The 15,821-nt window shown below is 43.8% G+C and overlaps 1 pseudogene across 1 annotated transcript; it reads left to right on the top strand.

Annotated features, from left to right (window-relative positions):
- Window positions 1–1,546: 1,546 nt before the first annotated feature.
- On the top strand, window positions 1,547–9,353 carry LOC309816370 (small ribosomal subunit protein eS17-like; annotated as a pseudogene). Its single transcript has 2 exons — window positions 1,547–1,622; window positions 8,931–9,353. The product of its transcript is annotated as a small ribosomal subunit protein eS17-like (transcript).
- Window positions 9,354–15,821: the final 6,468 nt, after the last annotated feature.

The following is a 15,821-nucleotide window of genomic DNA, read 5'->3' on the forward strand; positions in this document are numbered from 1 at the left end:
GCTCATGCAGCTCAATATCAAAAAAACAAACAACCCAATCCAAAAATGGGCAGAAGACCTAAATAGACATCTCTCCAAAGAAGATATACAGATTGCCAACAAACACATGAAAGGATGCTCAACATCTTTACTCATTAGAGAAATGCAAATCAAAACTACAATGAGATATCATCTCACACCAGTCAGAATGGCCATCATCAAAAAATCTAGAAACAATAAATGCTGGAGAGGGTGTGGAAAAAAGGGAACACTCTTGCACTGCTGGTGGGAATGTGAATTGGTACAGCCACTATGGAGAACGGTATGGAGGTTCCTTAAAAAACTACAAATAGAACTACCATATGACCCAGCAATCCCACTACTGGGCATATACCCTGAGAAAACCATAATTCAAAAAGAGACATGTACCAAAATGTTCATAGCAGCCCTATTTACAATAGCCCGGAGATGGAAACAACCTAAGTGTCCATCATCGGATGAATGGATAAAGAAGATGTGGCACATATATACAATGGAATATTACTCAGCCATAAAAAGAAATGAAATTGAGCTATTTGTAATGAGGTGGATGGACCTAGAGTCTGTCATACAGAGTGAAGTAAGTCAGAAAGAGAAAGACAAATACTGTATGCTAACACATATATATGGAATTTAAGAAAAAAAAATGTCATGAAGAACCTAGGGGTAAGACAGGAATAAAGACACAGACCTACTAGAGAATGGACTTGAGGATATGGGGAGGGGGAAGGGTAAGCTGTGACAAAGTGAAAGAGCGGCATGGACATATATACACTACCAAACCGTAAGGTAGATAGCTAGTGGGAAGCAGCCGCATAGCACAGGGAGATCAGCTTGGTGCCTTGTGACCGCCTGGAGGGGTGGGATAGGGAGGCTGGGAGGGAGACGCAAAAGGGAGGGGATATGGAAACATATGTATATGTATAACTGATTAAATTTGTTATAAGGCAAAAAATTAAAAAAAAAAAAAGAAAAAAAAGAAACTAACACACCATTGTAAAGCAATTATACTCCAATAAAGATGTTAAAAATAAATAAATAAATAAAATTAAAAAAAAAAAAAAAAACCACAATGAGGTATCACCTCACACCGGTCAGAATGGCCATCATCAAAAAATCTAGAAACAATAAATGCTGGAGAGGGTGTGGAGAAAAGGGAACCCTCTTGCACTGCTGGTGGGAATGTAAATTGATACAGCCACTATGCTTATTTCTTTCTGAATTTTCTGTGAGACCTGGAGGCAGACTCAGGCTGGCTGAGCAAGGGCCATTGTCTATTTGAAATACCAATTGTACCTCTGAAAACAAATGCAATCTTTTAAATAATGAAATGGCACCTGTGGTAGAATTTGAAACAATAGCTTACAATTTGCTTGAATTCCTCTCCTACAGATGGCAGCAGGACTTTTCTCGGACAGTCAAGGGTGACTGTTGGTCCCTGGCTTCTCCCCAGAACTGTATTGGGCTGGTAGGAGTCGGGGGCGGGGAACAATAAATTGGAAACAAAGTTCCCAGGTTTGCTACTACAATGACGCCTTCTTCTCCCACCCACCTCATCAACCCCTGTGCCATGCTGCAGTGTACCCCACCTGGGTGTCTTCCACGTCAGTGTGGCATAGAGAATTAACACACAGGGGCTTTGGAGTTGGGCACACGTGGTTATGAGCCTCGACTCAGCTCCTCTGAAGCAGCTTTTTTTTTTTTTTTTTTTTGCGGTACGCGGGCCTCTCACTGTTGTGGCCTCTCCCGTTGTGGAGCACAGGCTCCGGACGCGCAGGATCAGCGGCCATGGCTCACGGGCCCAGCCGCTCCGCGGCATGTGGGATCTTCCCGGACCGGGGCACGAACCCGAGTCCCCTGCATCGGCAGGCGGACTCTCAACCACTGCGCCACAAGGGAAGCCCTGCAGCAGCTTTTGTAACCTTGGACAAGTGGCTTCTTCGCCTCTTAGATACCCCATGTCCTCATGAACAAATGGGGATAATAAGGAGGATCTGCCTCATCAGGTGATGGGATGAAATTAACGAAACAAACGTATGTAAAGAGCTTATTAGTGAGTGTCACGTAGCAGGAAATCATTACAGCTGCTCTTATTACTATTATTAAAGCTGTGTTCTATACATACACACAGCTAATACCAGGCAATCTGTGATGACTTTTGCGGCAGAAGTATAAATGCAGCTATTACTATTGGGCAGGCTTCTTGCTTGGGGAACCCAGCTTACACCCACATCTCCTCCAGCATTAAGAAAGCAATTGCTGTGTTAAAAAACACCACTACTGAGAACCTTGTATTTTCATGACCCAAAATCCTCTTTAAAAATACGCAATTGTCCTTTATCTCTGTCAATAAACCTTAAAGATAAATGAGCTAAAGCTAGGACCGGGGAATGAGAATTTTCTGTCTCCAAGTGTAACCTGCCAAAGGATGATGCCCGACTCCTAGATCTAAGCTCTAAGCTTGAACAGAGATAACTAGCTATTGGGTAATGGCCCTGGACAGACCTCCCCAGTGATAACATTCCATAAAGCCACAGCTCTGGTACATTCACTAGTCATTTTCCTCTGATCCTAAGGAAACCCGTGCTGCTTCAAATTCAGAGATTGTACTCTAAGCATGGTATTGATTTTGCTCCCCTCCACCGTACTCACATACCCTAAAACTGTAAGATCAATTGAACTGCTAAGACAAATGGAATTATATTCACCAGCTAATTTTCCAATGGTCAGCATGACCTTTTGTAAAAGTGTCTGTTCAGCATTTGAAAGGGCATGTTTTCTAACATCTCACAATTAAATATATATCAGGAAGCAAAGCTTTACAACCATTTTCTTTTGTGCTGACAAACTGAAAAATATGACATGTTCATTTGCCCCAGAGTCAGAAAAGGCACAACCAATTACAAAGTCTGAAAATATCAAAATTGACTTATAACAGCAAATAGTCATGCCTATATAATTCCATTTAACTGGTTACTCAGCTCTTTTTGAAAGGCATTATTAAGCTTGTTAGAGAATCTCAAAGGAAATCTCTTTCATTAAGCAACTAAACAATTAGGCCTTGGAGTATTTAAAAAGATTACAGGCAGATGAATAATGCTGCAAAGTGGCCCTGAAATACATCCAGAGATCAATAGACAGAAAGAAAGATTTATAAAAGTCCTTTCACAGATTGTATTCTTTTTTCTAATTCTTATTAACTGGTTATTTTTCCAGTGTAAGACATTCATATGTTATATGTTACATACAAATATGTTATATACAAACATATTTATATATAAATATATACAAATATTTATATATAAATGTTATATACATATATAATTCTATCTGTATATATATGAATTTTATATAAGATATGGATTTTATGTAAGATAAAATGGGTTTTATATAAACAGATAAGCTTAAAGAAGAAAATGACCCATTTCAAGAATGGGTTTAAAGCAAGAAATAACCACTGTTAATCTTGCTTTCAACTTTGAGGAGGTTTATATAGTATAGCCTGCTGGCTAAGAGCATATGCGGATCCAGAGTCAGCGCTCCATTACTTACTGACGCTGTGATCTGGACAATTCACTCAAACTTTGATTCAACTTTCTCATCTGTATAATTGGGATAAAAAATGTATCTTCCTTACAGTGTTTTAGGAGGATCCAATGCGATAACATGAGTAAAATCTTAAATCAGTGCCTGGTACCTAGTAAGTGTTCAATAAATATTAGCTATTTATATCCTAAATAACAGTATACAATTAAAATGGGATTTTATTGTATATACTGTTTTATAGCCAGCTTTTTTTTAAAGGTGTATTGTACATGTTTTTCTGTATAAAGGCATGCACATCTTTTCATCTTTCTTAATGGCTGTATAATATTCCATCACATGAGTGTTTGATAAATTACCAGGTAGGACTGAGCATGGTGGCACTACTTGCCAAGCTCCAGCAGGGTTTGGGTGATGTCCTTCTATATCCGTGTGTACTTATGCACCTAATTGCATTTTTAAATTGTTATATAAAAATTAGTGGAAACAATCTAAATGCTCATTGACAGATGAATGGATAAAGAAGATGTGGTACATATATATAATGGAATATTACTCAGCCATAAAAAAGAACAAAATAATGCCATTTGCAGCAACATGGAGGGACCTAGAGATTATCATACTAAGTGAAGTAAGTCAGAAAGAGAAAGACAAACACCATATGATGTCACTTATATGTGCAGTCTAAAATATGACATGAATGAACTTAACTGTGAAACAGAAACAGACTTGCAGACATAGAGCACAGACTTGTGGTTGCCAAGGGGGAGGAGGGGTTGGGGAGGGATGGATTGGGAGTCTGGGATTAGCAGATGCGAACTATTATGCATAGAATAGAGAAACAAAAAGGCCCTACTGGGGCTTCCCTGGTGGCGCAGTGGTCAAGAGTCCGCCTGCCGATGCAGGGGACACGGGTTCGTGCCCTGGTCCGGGAAGATCCCACGTGCCGCAGAGCGGCTGGGCCTGTGAGCCATGGCCGCTGAGCCTGCACGTCCGGAGGCTGTGCTCCACAACGGGAGAGGCCACAACAGTGAGAGGCCCGCGTACTGCAAAAAAAAAAAAAAAGCCCTACTGTATAGCACAGGGAACTATATTCAATATCCTGTGATAAATCATAATGAAAAAGAATATAGATACATATATATGTATAGCTGAATCACTTTTGCTGTCCAGCAGAAATTAACACAACATTGTAACTCAGCTAAACTTCAATAAAATAAAAATTTTAAAAATTCGTGGAAATGAAAAACTAAAGGTCTGATATTAATGGTAAGAATTATTGATTTTATAAGTGTATTGCAATTGAGACAAAGATAGAAAGCAATATATATTTGATTTTGAAGAGCATGTACAAAATGGAGGAAAAATATTGCCTATATTTTTCCATGCCTAAAATGCAGGTCTAAGTAGAAATTTCATACTTTATCTCTCAGAGAACAGAAGCCCTCTTCCAAAACGTATTATTTATTTTCAGCTTTCACACATTTGACTAATGTCTGAAAGGAAGGTCTTGACTGCAAGCATCTCTTGACAGTTTTAGGAAGAAACATGAATAAGTGCAGATGGCCAGGCTCATAAGAGACAGAAAGTCAAAGCCGTGTGGAATTCTGCAGGCTTTCCTAGTGCTCAGATTCTATAGCACTGAATACCTCAGTGACTCCGAATCTCTCTGTCCCCTGAGGACTGACAGACCAGGCACACAGTGGGGGGCTTGGTGTGAGATCTCTTGGTGAGAGAAGAGACACAGACTGAGTTTGGGAAGAGACCTCCCCCACCCCAGAGCAAGTAACATGGTCTTGGATGGAAACAGCTTTTGCTTTCATTCTGGGGTGAGAATACAGGGGGAAAGTTTATTAAAAAAACTCTACAGAAAGGAAACAGAAACCCCTATTGTGGGTCTAGCCTGCCTAGCACTTAGTAAGTGATCACTGAACGTTGAGCCAATAAATGAATGGACTCCCTTTTGTCAAGTAAAGGAAGGAGAAGAGCATCACTTTTTGTTTTACTGCATCTGTTCTGGCTGCATAGTTATGAAGTTGCCCTGTAATCTTTTCACTATACTTTACTCCAATTTAGAGGAAAGGAGATGAAGGGAGCTGACATTAGGGGATGGGGCTGCTGCAAATGGTGATGCAGAAACTGTGTAAATGGCACCTTTGGCATCGCACAGTGCACAACCTGTACAGCTGTACACAACGGTCCTGGCTGTTGGGTGCCTCCCATGTTTGCAGTAGATAGTGTCATATCATCACATAATATTATTATATCAAATCTCCCTAAGACCTCTGTGAGTTGGGAATCAAAAACCTATTTTGCAACTAAAGAAATATTGATTCAGAAAAGTTGAAGAATGTCCTAAGACAGCACAATGGAAGGAAGGGACGGGACGGGAGTAGGAACTGGTGTCAGTCTGACTCAACTCAGCTCCCTGCTGAGCTCTTTCAATCATCCCAGAGAGTTTGGAGATAAATACATCTGAACACAAACTGACCAATCCCCCCCCCATCACAAAACATATGCAGTACACAAAAGCCCTGCATTTCTTCATTGAATAATGGTTTTTGTGCTTCATTAGGCTGCCAGAGCCTGGCTCTCCTGAAGTTTGGAGCAGAATCGTGGCTTTGGCCATGAGGAGGAGTGGGGGGTGGGGGAGAAGGGGGAAGAGGTGTTTCCCCCTTGGGAACAACAAGAAAATCACAATGATAATAGTAACACTTGTATCAGTAATAGACATAAAAGTTGTTCCATTTGGTGTGCAGGAAGTCGTCTGTGACATCCAGGGAGTAATTCGGTAGAGTAATCCAGAAATCCAAGGCAGAGTAAAAGGAGCTGAGAAGTGAGTGTATAGCAAAAAAGCAGATGCAGCGGGTGTAAACCCCTATTTTAAAAAGTTTGGCCAAACTTCTGAGAATTCTGACATTCCTATTCCATCCCCATTCGTGTCATTAGTTGTGGGGGATACTTTCAGTTAGTCCCACACTCAGACGTCTGCAGCCTCTTCCTTCCCACTGCTCAAGGCTATCACCAGGAAGAAAAAGGGAAACCACTAAGGATCGTCTTTATAAATTTTCATCGAGAGAAAATCGGCAAAACTGCTGAGTTGATTCCAAGAGCTGCAGCGTAGGGTCTAACGACAAAAACGAACTCCACTCAATTCTCTGGTAAGTGAGGGGGAGACTTTTGTCCTTCAGCCTGAAGGTGTTCACAGATTTGACTGGGAGGGGAAAACTCGAGTCCTCCCTTAGGTCTGCATTCTTTGCCGAGAACTGCGAAGAAAGATCCTCTTTCCTCCTGCTTGACTTGTCTCATGTGCCTCTCCTGGATGAATATCATAGCAGCACTTTTCTTTCTTTTTTTTTTTTTTCTTTTTCGGTACGCGGGCCTCTCACTGTTGTGGCCTCTCCCGTTGCGGAGCACAGGCTCCGGACGCGCAGGCTCAGCGGCCATGGCTCACGGGCCCAGCTGCTCCGCGGCATGTGGGGTCTTCCCGGACCGGGGTACAAACCCGTGTCCCCTGCATCGGCAGGCGGACTCTCACCACTGCGCCACCAGGGAAGCCCTACTTTTCTTTTCTTATAAGTTTATTTATTTTATTTATTTATTTTTGGCTGCATTGGGTCTTTGTTGCTGCCCGCGGGCTTTCTCTAGTTGCAGCGAGCGGGGGCTACTCTTTGTTGTGTGGGCTTCTCACTGCAGTGGCTTCCCTTGTTGCGGAGCACAGGCTCTAGGCACACGGGCTCAGTAGTTGTGGCTCACGAGCTCTAGAGCGCAGGCTCAGCAGTTGTGGTGCACGGGCTTAGTTGCTCCGCAGCACGTGGGATCCTCCAGGACCAGGGCTCGAACCCGTGTCCCCTGCATTGGCAGGCGGATTCTTAACCACTGCGCCTCCAGGGAAGTCCGCACAGCAACACTTTTACCTCACTCTCATAGAGCAGAACATAGCAGCCCAGAGAAGGCCACTCAGATCTCCTTCTTTGGAAGCAAAATCGACTCAGCCCCAGCTGCTGGCCCTGAATCTGGCCCCGAGTTTGTTGAAGCCACACTTGACTTCTCTCAGGCTGCTCCCAGTGGACGAGCATGTCGGGGACACCAAGACAGACCCGTTCCTGCAAGATGCAGGACTCCTCTCACACACACTTGAGCTTGAGAATGCCCCATTGTCTTGCTGAAACTCTCTTGGGACTGCAGTGTCGTCTAAGACTCTGCCACCCTACCTTTCTTCCTTCCCACCTCATTCACGGGTGTCAGACCCAAGAAGGCACCTTATGGGTCTCCCAGCTACCTCCCCTTCACAGGTGTGTCAGGCACAGCTAATCCCATCTTGGCCTTGGCATTTGGAGGAACTGAACTGACACCTGCAGTTTAGTAGAAGTAGCGGATTAGCCACTAGGTGTTGGGGTAATATTGCAGAGGCACTAGGAGAAGAATAATAGATTTAGGGTCACAAACCCTGGACTAAATGAGCTTTACAACCCTGAGCTTGGAGAATGGAGATGAAAGCAATAATACTAACGGCTACTAATAATACAACATTACTGTGTTGTAAGCATCAAATGATATTGTTTGTTTAGACATACTTTGTAAACTATAAAAAAACTTTACAAATACTGTTTATTAATAATAGTACATAATGATGAATGATGATAAGAACACTTTGTTGTCAGAAACTCTGAACTGTTTATACTCACAAACCTTCTGGCACCAAACGGGTGGGGTTTATTCCCACAACGACCTAGTCCGTTATTCTCCAGACACCAGCTCGTAGTCCTATAATTGAATTCAATTCTGACACTAACTACCCAGAGTTAGCAGAGACCCAAAGGTTTAAGGTTCAGTCTCACAAGACTGCCTTCACTTCAGACACCAGTTTCCATACTTCTGACCAACTGGCTGTAATACAGGGGTTCCAACGACCCACTCCTCAGGTTCCACAATTAGCTAGGATGGCCTGCAGAACTCAGGGAAACAGTTTATTACTATTACTGGTTCATCATGAAAGGACATAACTCAGGAACTACCATTTAGAAGAAATGCCTAGGCCAAGGTCTATAGGGGCACAGGGCGTCCATGCCCCCTCTGGGTGCACCGCCCTCCCAGAACTTCTGACGTGTGCACCAACCTAGAAGCTCTCCACACCCCATCACCTAGGGATTTTTATGGAGGCTCCAGGGCACAGGCATGGTTGGTTAAATCATGGACCATTGGTGACTGACCACCATGTCTCACTCCTCTCCCCTCACAGAATTGGAGGGGAGTGTGGGCTGCAAGTTCCAACCTTCTAACCACATGCTTGGCTCCTCTGGCAACCAGTTCCACCCTGAAACCCTCTAGGGGTCCATAAAGAGTTGCCTTATTGCTCTTCTACCAAGGACCCACCAACGTGGGCGGCTCTCACGCCAAAACCATAAAGAAGGCGGCCCGGGTCATTGTCGAGAAGTACTACACACGCCTGGGCAATGCCTTCCACGCCAACAAGCTCATGTGCGAGGAGATGGCATGATTCCCAGCAAGAAGCTCTGCAACAAGATCGCAGGCTACATCCCACATCTGATGAAGCAGAGTCAGAGAGGCCCAGTGAGACGTATCTCTATCAAGCTGCAGGAGGCGGTGAGAGAGAGGAGAGATTGATTACGTGCCTGAGGTCTCAGCCCTGGATCCAGAAATCGTTGAAGTAGAACGTGACGCTGAGAAAATGCTGAAGTTCTTAGACTTTGGCAGTCTGTCCAACCTGCAGGTCACTCACTCAGCCAACAGTTGAGATGAATTTCAAAACACCACGTGGAGCTGTTTGACTCTTTCTGCTGTGCTGTAATATTTTGAATAAACATCGGACAAATAAAAGTCACCTCCTTAACATAAACTCAGGTATGGTTAAAAAGGGCTTATTATGAATAACAGAAGACACTCCTCTCACCTGTAACACTCAGGGAATCCAAGAATTTTAGCTCTGTGCCAGCAACTGGGGGCAAAGTCGAAATATATTCTTGTCCCAGGAACCAAAACACTCTTTCATTGTCAGAAACCAGGTTGAAATAACACGGCTAAGAGAATGGATTCTGTGCCTAAATTCTATCCCTACTGTTGTAAAATAAAATGAGGAAACATTTCAACTAATGCAAGAGTTAAAGGAGAAAGGCTTGGGACATAGTACCTTATCCTAACCACCCCCCTGTCTTATCTTCCTGCATGGACAATAACCTGATAATATAACCTGTTCAAGGTGGACCACTTTCTACCTTCTTGGACTTTTTCATACTATCTAAGAGTCTTGACTAGACCCCTCTGCTTGTCCCATAGCTTTCTACTTTCTTTCCAACGTATCTTTTCATCAATCTGTGTTTAGTAAAACTGACGTGTGGCAGAGTTGGGAAAGTTTTACTCTTGGGGTGAAGGTCTTCTAATCACCAATGTCCTCAGGGCACTTTCCTAAGATCCATGAGTGGGTTGCGTGAGCTAAAGGCCTGGGGAGGTGAATCGTTTGTGAAGACGCCTGACAATGTGTGGCCTTGTGGAGATAAAACTGGCTGAGCTACTAACGCTTGGCAGCTCCTTGGCTCCCAGAGGACATTCTGTATCAGCCTCTGGAGTCTTCAGCCTGAACAACCTCCCTACACACCCCAACAGCTCGCTGATGGCTGCCCTCCTTTTCCTCTCTTCGTTTCAGCCACCACCCAGGGTTAAGTAACAGCCCAATGTCCTAGTTTAGCCTTACTTATAAAACAATCACTAGCCAGGTGTGTTCTGCTACTATCCTTACAACACACTCTTATGCATTGCTATTAATGTTTATACAACCCCCCCAAATATTTACCCCCAACCATCTACTGTGTTCCTGGCATTGGGATGGCCACAGGAACAGAGGAATAAATGAGATCAATACATTAGCCCAGCGTTCACAGAGCTATTGACCGATTCTGGAAAGAAAACTAGACACATAAGAACAGAAAGGCTGCTGAATGCTGCATGTGGCTTCAAGAGAAGTTCACAGAGGAAGCTGTGAGGATGTAGAAAAGAGGGAACCATCCTAATACAGATTTGAGGAGGGAGATCAGAAAAGTTAAGTAATCACCTTAAGGTCCTGTGTCAGTGTCTTGGGGCTGCCATAACAAATCACCACAGACTGTATGGCTTGAAACAACAGGAATTTATTCTCTGACAGTTGAGGAGGCCAGAAGTCTGAGATCAAGGAGTCAGCAAGGCCGTGCTCCCTCTGAAGCCTCTAGGGAAGAATCCTTGCTGGTCTCTTCACCGCTTTTGGTGATGGCCAGCAGTCCTTGGCTTGCGTCACTCCAGTCTCTGCCTCCGTCATCACATGGCCTTCATTCCTGTATGTGTCCCCGACTCCAAATCTCCCTCTCCTTATAAAGATGCCAGCCATTGGATTTAGGGTCCACCTTAATCTAGTATGACCCCCATCTTAACCTGATTACATCTATAAAGACCCTGTTTCCAAAGAAAGTCTTATTCACAGGTACCAGGAGTTAAGGCATAAATATATCTTTTGGGGGAGGATACAATTGACCCATGAGAGGTCATAAAGTCAACTAATGCAGAGCCAGAGCTGTCATCAAAGATTTGTGGCTGGATGACAAAAGCAAAACTGGACCAACAACAACAATGTGACTGTTAAAATATTAATCCTGGGCTTCCCTGGTGGCGCAGTGGTTGGGAGTCCGCCTGCTGATGCAGGGGACACGGGTTCGTGCCCTGGTCCGGGAAGATCCCACATCCCACGGAGCGGCTGGGCCCGTGAGCCATGGCCGCTGAGCCTGCGGCTCCGCAACGGGAGAGGCCACAACAGTGAGAGGCCCGCGTACCGCAAAAAAAAAAAAAAAAGTTGTGGATTTTGCCACTTTGTCATGAGTATTCGAGAGAGATCTAAACAAACTCAAATCCCCTACAAGGCTGCAGTCCTTCCTCTGAAACTGGGCCACATGGGACCTAGTTTTATGAACAGAACATCTTGTTTGTTGAACACTCAGTGCCCGTCTATCATCCCGGCACTGGGACTAATTAGACGGGGTGAGAACACACAGTTATAGGCTTTCAGAGGATGAAGGCACATGAGAGATAATCTAGTTTAACCTCCCATTACAGGAAATACAGGAAATACAGGAATACAGGAAACCTCCTCCTGCCCCCTAGCCTCGCCTCTGCTGGGAGGGTTCCAAGAAGGAGAACCTCAGGTCCAACTGACAACCCCCTTAATGCTCATTAGGGTCATGCCTCGTAAAGGAGTGCAAAGGCGTGGCCTCCAGACATTCATGAGTGTTCAACTCTTGCTCCCTGAGTCTCAGGTCCTTCTTCTGGAAAAGGTCACAACAGTACCTGGCTCAGAGTGTCTGTGAAAGATCTAAATGACGTGATGGATTTGGATGTGCTTCAGAAAGAACAATGCAGACTCTAATTATGAGTACAGCCTCTCAACCCTGTGCCCTTGGATGGAGTCGACGTGTTTAAAATAAGTCCTGCTGACATGCTAATACCCAACTATGTTTAATTGATTTGGAGAAAGCTTTTTCAAAAGTCCATCTACAACAGGCGGAGAGAACCTTAGGAACACAGTACTATTCCAATCAAAATCATTCCCTTTATAGATAACCAACAAGGACCTACTCTATAGCACAGGGAACTCTACTCAGTATTCTGTGATACCTATAGGGGAAAAGAATCCGAAAAAGAATGGATATATGTATATGTATAACTGAATCACTTTGCTGTACACCTGAAACTAACACAACATTGTAACTCAACTATACTCCAATATAAAATAAAAATTAAATTTAAAAAATCATTCCATTTATAGTACATTTTAGTAGCTACTTTACATATCCTTTTATTTAATGATCCTGGTACCTAAGTAAGAATATATCATAGGAATTAGGAATCTTGGAAAACCTGATGGTAAAAATAGAAAAAAAAAGATTGCAAGAAAAACATTCTAAATAATTACTTAAGAGTGAAGCAATTAGAGGTGAGTTTATTTTTCTTCTTTCTGCATATTAAATTTTTCTACAATGAAGTTACAATATCTTGGGTAATACACAATTTTGTTACAAGAATTCTGAGGACAATTTAAGTACTAGCTTCGTGTGTGCTTTTATATTAATTTTTCACCTTCACTGCCTTAGCGCCTTTAGCTTCAAAGCAAGGGAATTCAAATAGGTGCTACAGAAGGGCCTTAGAACAACCCTATTATTTTAGAAGGTGAAAATTTCACTTACAAGCAATAGATTGTCATCCCCTCCAAAAAGCTTTTACCTTCCCAGCCAGATGATTTTCTGCAGAAAAATCACACATTTTGTGAACATCTATATGCATCTTGCCTCAGAAATAAACAAAAAAATGACAGATAGATGTTTTGAGTTTTAGAAATTTGGAGCAAATAGAAGAGCTCTCAAATTGTGACTTTGGCCATGAGCAGGTGGGTGTTATTATCCAGCACATTTATGCCTGGTTTATCAAGTGAAAATTGGCAACTTTACAGATGAGTTATCATCCTTTGAGTCCATCCCCTTTCTGGTGGGTACGACTGAGTGCTTTTTTGTCCCAAGGTAGCTGCGGTTGCTTGAGCCTGACTGAACAGTCCAGTAAGCCATTATGCAGACTGAGACACAGTTGCCATGCACTGAAGTGCCTTGTCATTTGCATACTGCATAAATATCAAACTATATCTCATGTGCAAAAATAAAAAAATAAAAAGAACGACAGGTGCTACTGGGTTTGATTTTAAAATATAATTTACATAAAATAGAACATTCACTACACACTTGAAGAATTTAAAGAAAATCTCTGTTAATCCTTAGTGTTGGGTTTTCGTTGGGTGATGTGATTAAAAAAACAGTACTTTGGACCAGACAGATCAACATGCTAGCTCTTAGGCTAAGTACTTACCAATGAGTTTCAGTTAGTTTATCTGTAAAATTGTCACCAAGTAGGTTCCTTTCTCCTTCTTTGGATAACCTTAGGTTTTGGGGGGTTTTTTTGCGGTATGTGGGCCTCTCACTGTTGTGGCCTCTCCCGTTGCGGGCTCCGGACGCGCAGGCTCAGCGGCCATGGCTCACGGGCCCAGCCGCTCCGCGGCATGTGGGATCTTCCCAGACCGGGGCACGAACCCGCGTCCCATGCATCGGCAGGCGGACTCTCAACCACTGCGCCACCAGGGAAGCCCAACCTTAGGTACTTTTAATTTGGTGGTACGGTTTATAAAATCTTAGAAAATACTTTCTATATTTTACACATTTCTATATTTCCTTTCAGACATTTTCTGGCTCACATGATAGCAGCACATCTCCATCTTAAGCTGGGCTCCTTGCCTGGTGGTGGAAGGAATCAGGAAGGGATGCTAAGCTTTCTCACCACTGTGGTTACTAATTTGCTAAAGCATTTAAATTCATAGCAGGTCCCAGGTCCAAATCCTCTAATTCAATAAAGGGATAAGGGTGTTTATTTTCTACCACTAGTTAGGTATGCTATTTTGTTTCTTCTTTGAAAATGGAGCTAATTCTCGTATGTGTATATAACCCACATCTTACACAGAATTTTCATACATGCACACACGGAGCTGTGCTGCAAGATTTAATATATTGTCCCTAGTGAGCGGATAGGGAGAAAGATATATAGGCATTTGCAAAAATATTCTTAGAGTGTATTGGGGTAGACGGGCAAAGATATGATGCCACCACTCAAGCCCTCATAAATGACACTGTCCAGCACCAATGCTGTCTGCCGCCTCCCCAGTCGCCAGCACCCACTGTATCTTCTTGCTGGTGGATCAGTGATAAACCGAGGCTGAATATGCCAGAAACTCACTTTCCAGCTGCTCTTGATCCACTGGCAGTCGTGGGACCTAATTTGGTCCAGAGACTTCAGAGGAAATATACTGCGAATCTTCTTGGAAAGATTTCCCTCCCCGAGAGATACAGGATGAAGCTTCACCCTACTCTTACTTCTGGACTTTTGGACTCAGAAAAGAGCAGAGGCACCACCTCAGACACCACTGAGTTGCTGAACAAACCCCCCAAATCAGCTCCTTTTGGATTTCTTACAATGTAGGCGGAGAAAGCCCTTGCTGCTTAAACCGCATTTAGTCTGCTTTCAGGTACTCTATTCCTTGTAGTCAGAAACATCTCCCTAGGGCCCTCTCCTATCTCCCACTCTTGCTCTGGCCTTCCTGCTTCTTACCCTTGGTCCTGGGGTAATCTCCAGCACATACAAGCAGATGCCAAGAAAAATGATAAAAAGTTGACTTTTTCTCCATCTCCCCAGATGCACTGCTCCCAGTGACCTGACAAAGTACATGAGGGCTGGAAATCAAATTCCCTTAGGAGCCCCCAGGGGTGGGGCGAGGGAAGGAAAAGAAGAGGAATGTCTTAACCCAGTCAGTGAGGCTTCAGGGCAGAGCAAGAAGGAATGGCAGGAAGAGGTGTGTTGATGATGCTGTACAGCTGCCTAGGAAGCTATGCCTGGTTCCTTGAAGGAGCTGTGAGGCACCAGAGCTGCCCCTGGACCCTCAGCAGGAACTGTGTCATGAGCTGTGAGCTGCAGTCACTCCAACCACAGAGATAGCCTCTACAGAGTATGGCTGAGTTGTCTGAACCCTGAGACACTGTAGCAGAGAGAAATGCTACAGGGGCTGTCCTGAGACTCCGGAGGCAGCTGCGGGGACCCAGCATCACAGCAGGGAGAAGCAGGTCTGCAGCCTTGGCCTTGATAAATGATGCTCTGTGGGGCTCCACTGAAACACTGCACAGGCTCCACGCAGGACCCAGCTAGAGGGAACTGCTGAGATACCTGCTGGGGGATCCCGCGGCTTTCATGCCCGCAGCTCTCCACATTTCCCTTTCATGATTTGTCCCTACATCTGTACATAGAGAAGGAACTTATTTCTCTGTTTTAGTCACCCCTCACTGTGGAAGGAAAATAGCTTTTTCTTACTGGGAGACCAGGAGAGAGGGAAGCCCTAAAATCTAGAGCTGGTCCAACTGTAAAGGACCAAGATTCCAGTCCAGCCTTCAGAGCAGCATAGGCTGCCTGGTCAGAGATGCTTCCCCTGCATTGATCAGCAGGTGGACATGGGTCCCGCAAATCACAGACTGGCTACTTTTGCCAAGAAGTGAAACTCTTCAGATCATGGGCATCAGAGCAGGATGCTTAATTTGTGAATATTGGCAATCACAAGTTTTCTGAAAGGCTTGGAACAGCTTGCAGACGCTAGTAAATTATAGTATCTCCAATTCTTTGGGCTTAAGTGTATCTAC

The sequence above is a fragment of the Mesoplodon mirus genome, assembly GCF_964341445.2.
Source record: "Mesoplodon mirus genome assembly, chromosome: 2".
Lineage (NCBI taxonomy): Eukaryota > Metazoa > Chordata > Mammalia > Artiodactyla > Ziphiidae > Mesoplodon > Mesoplodon mirus.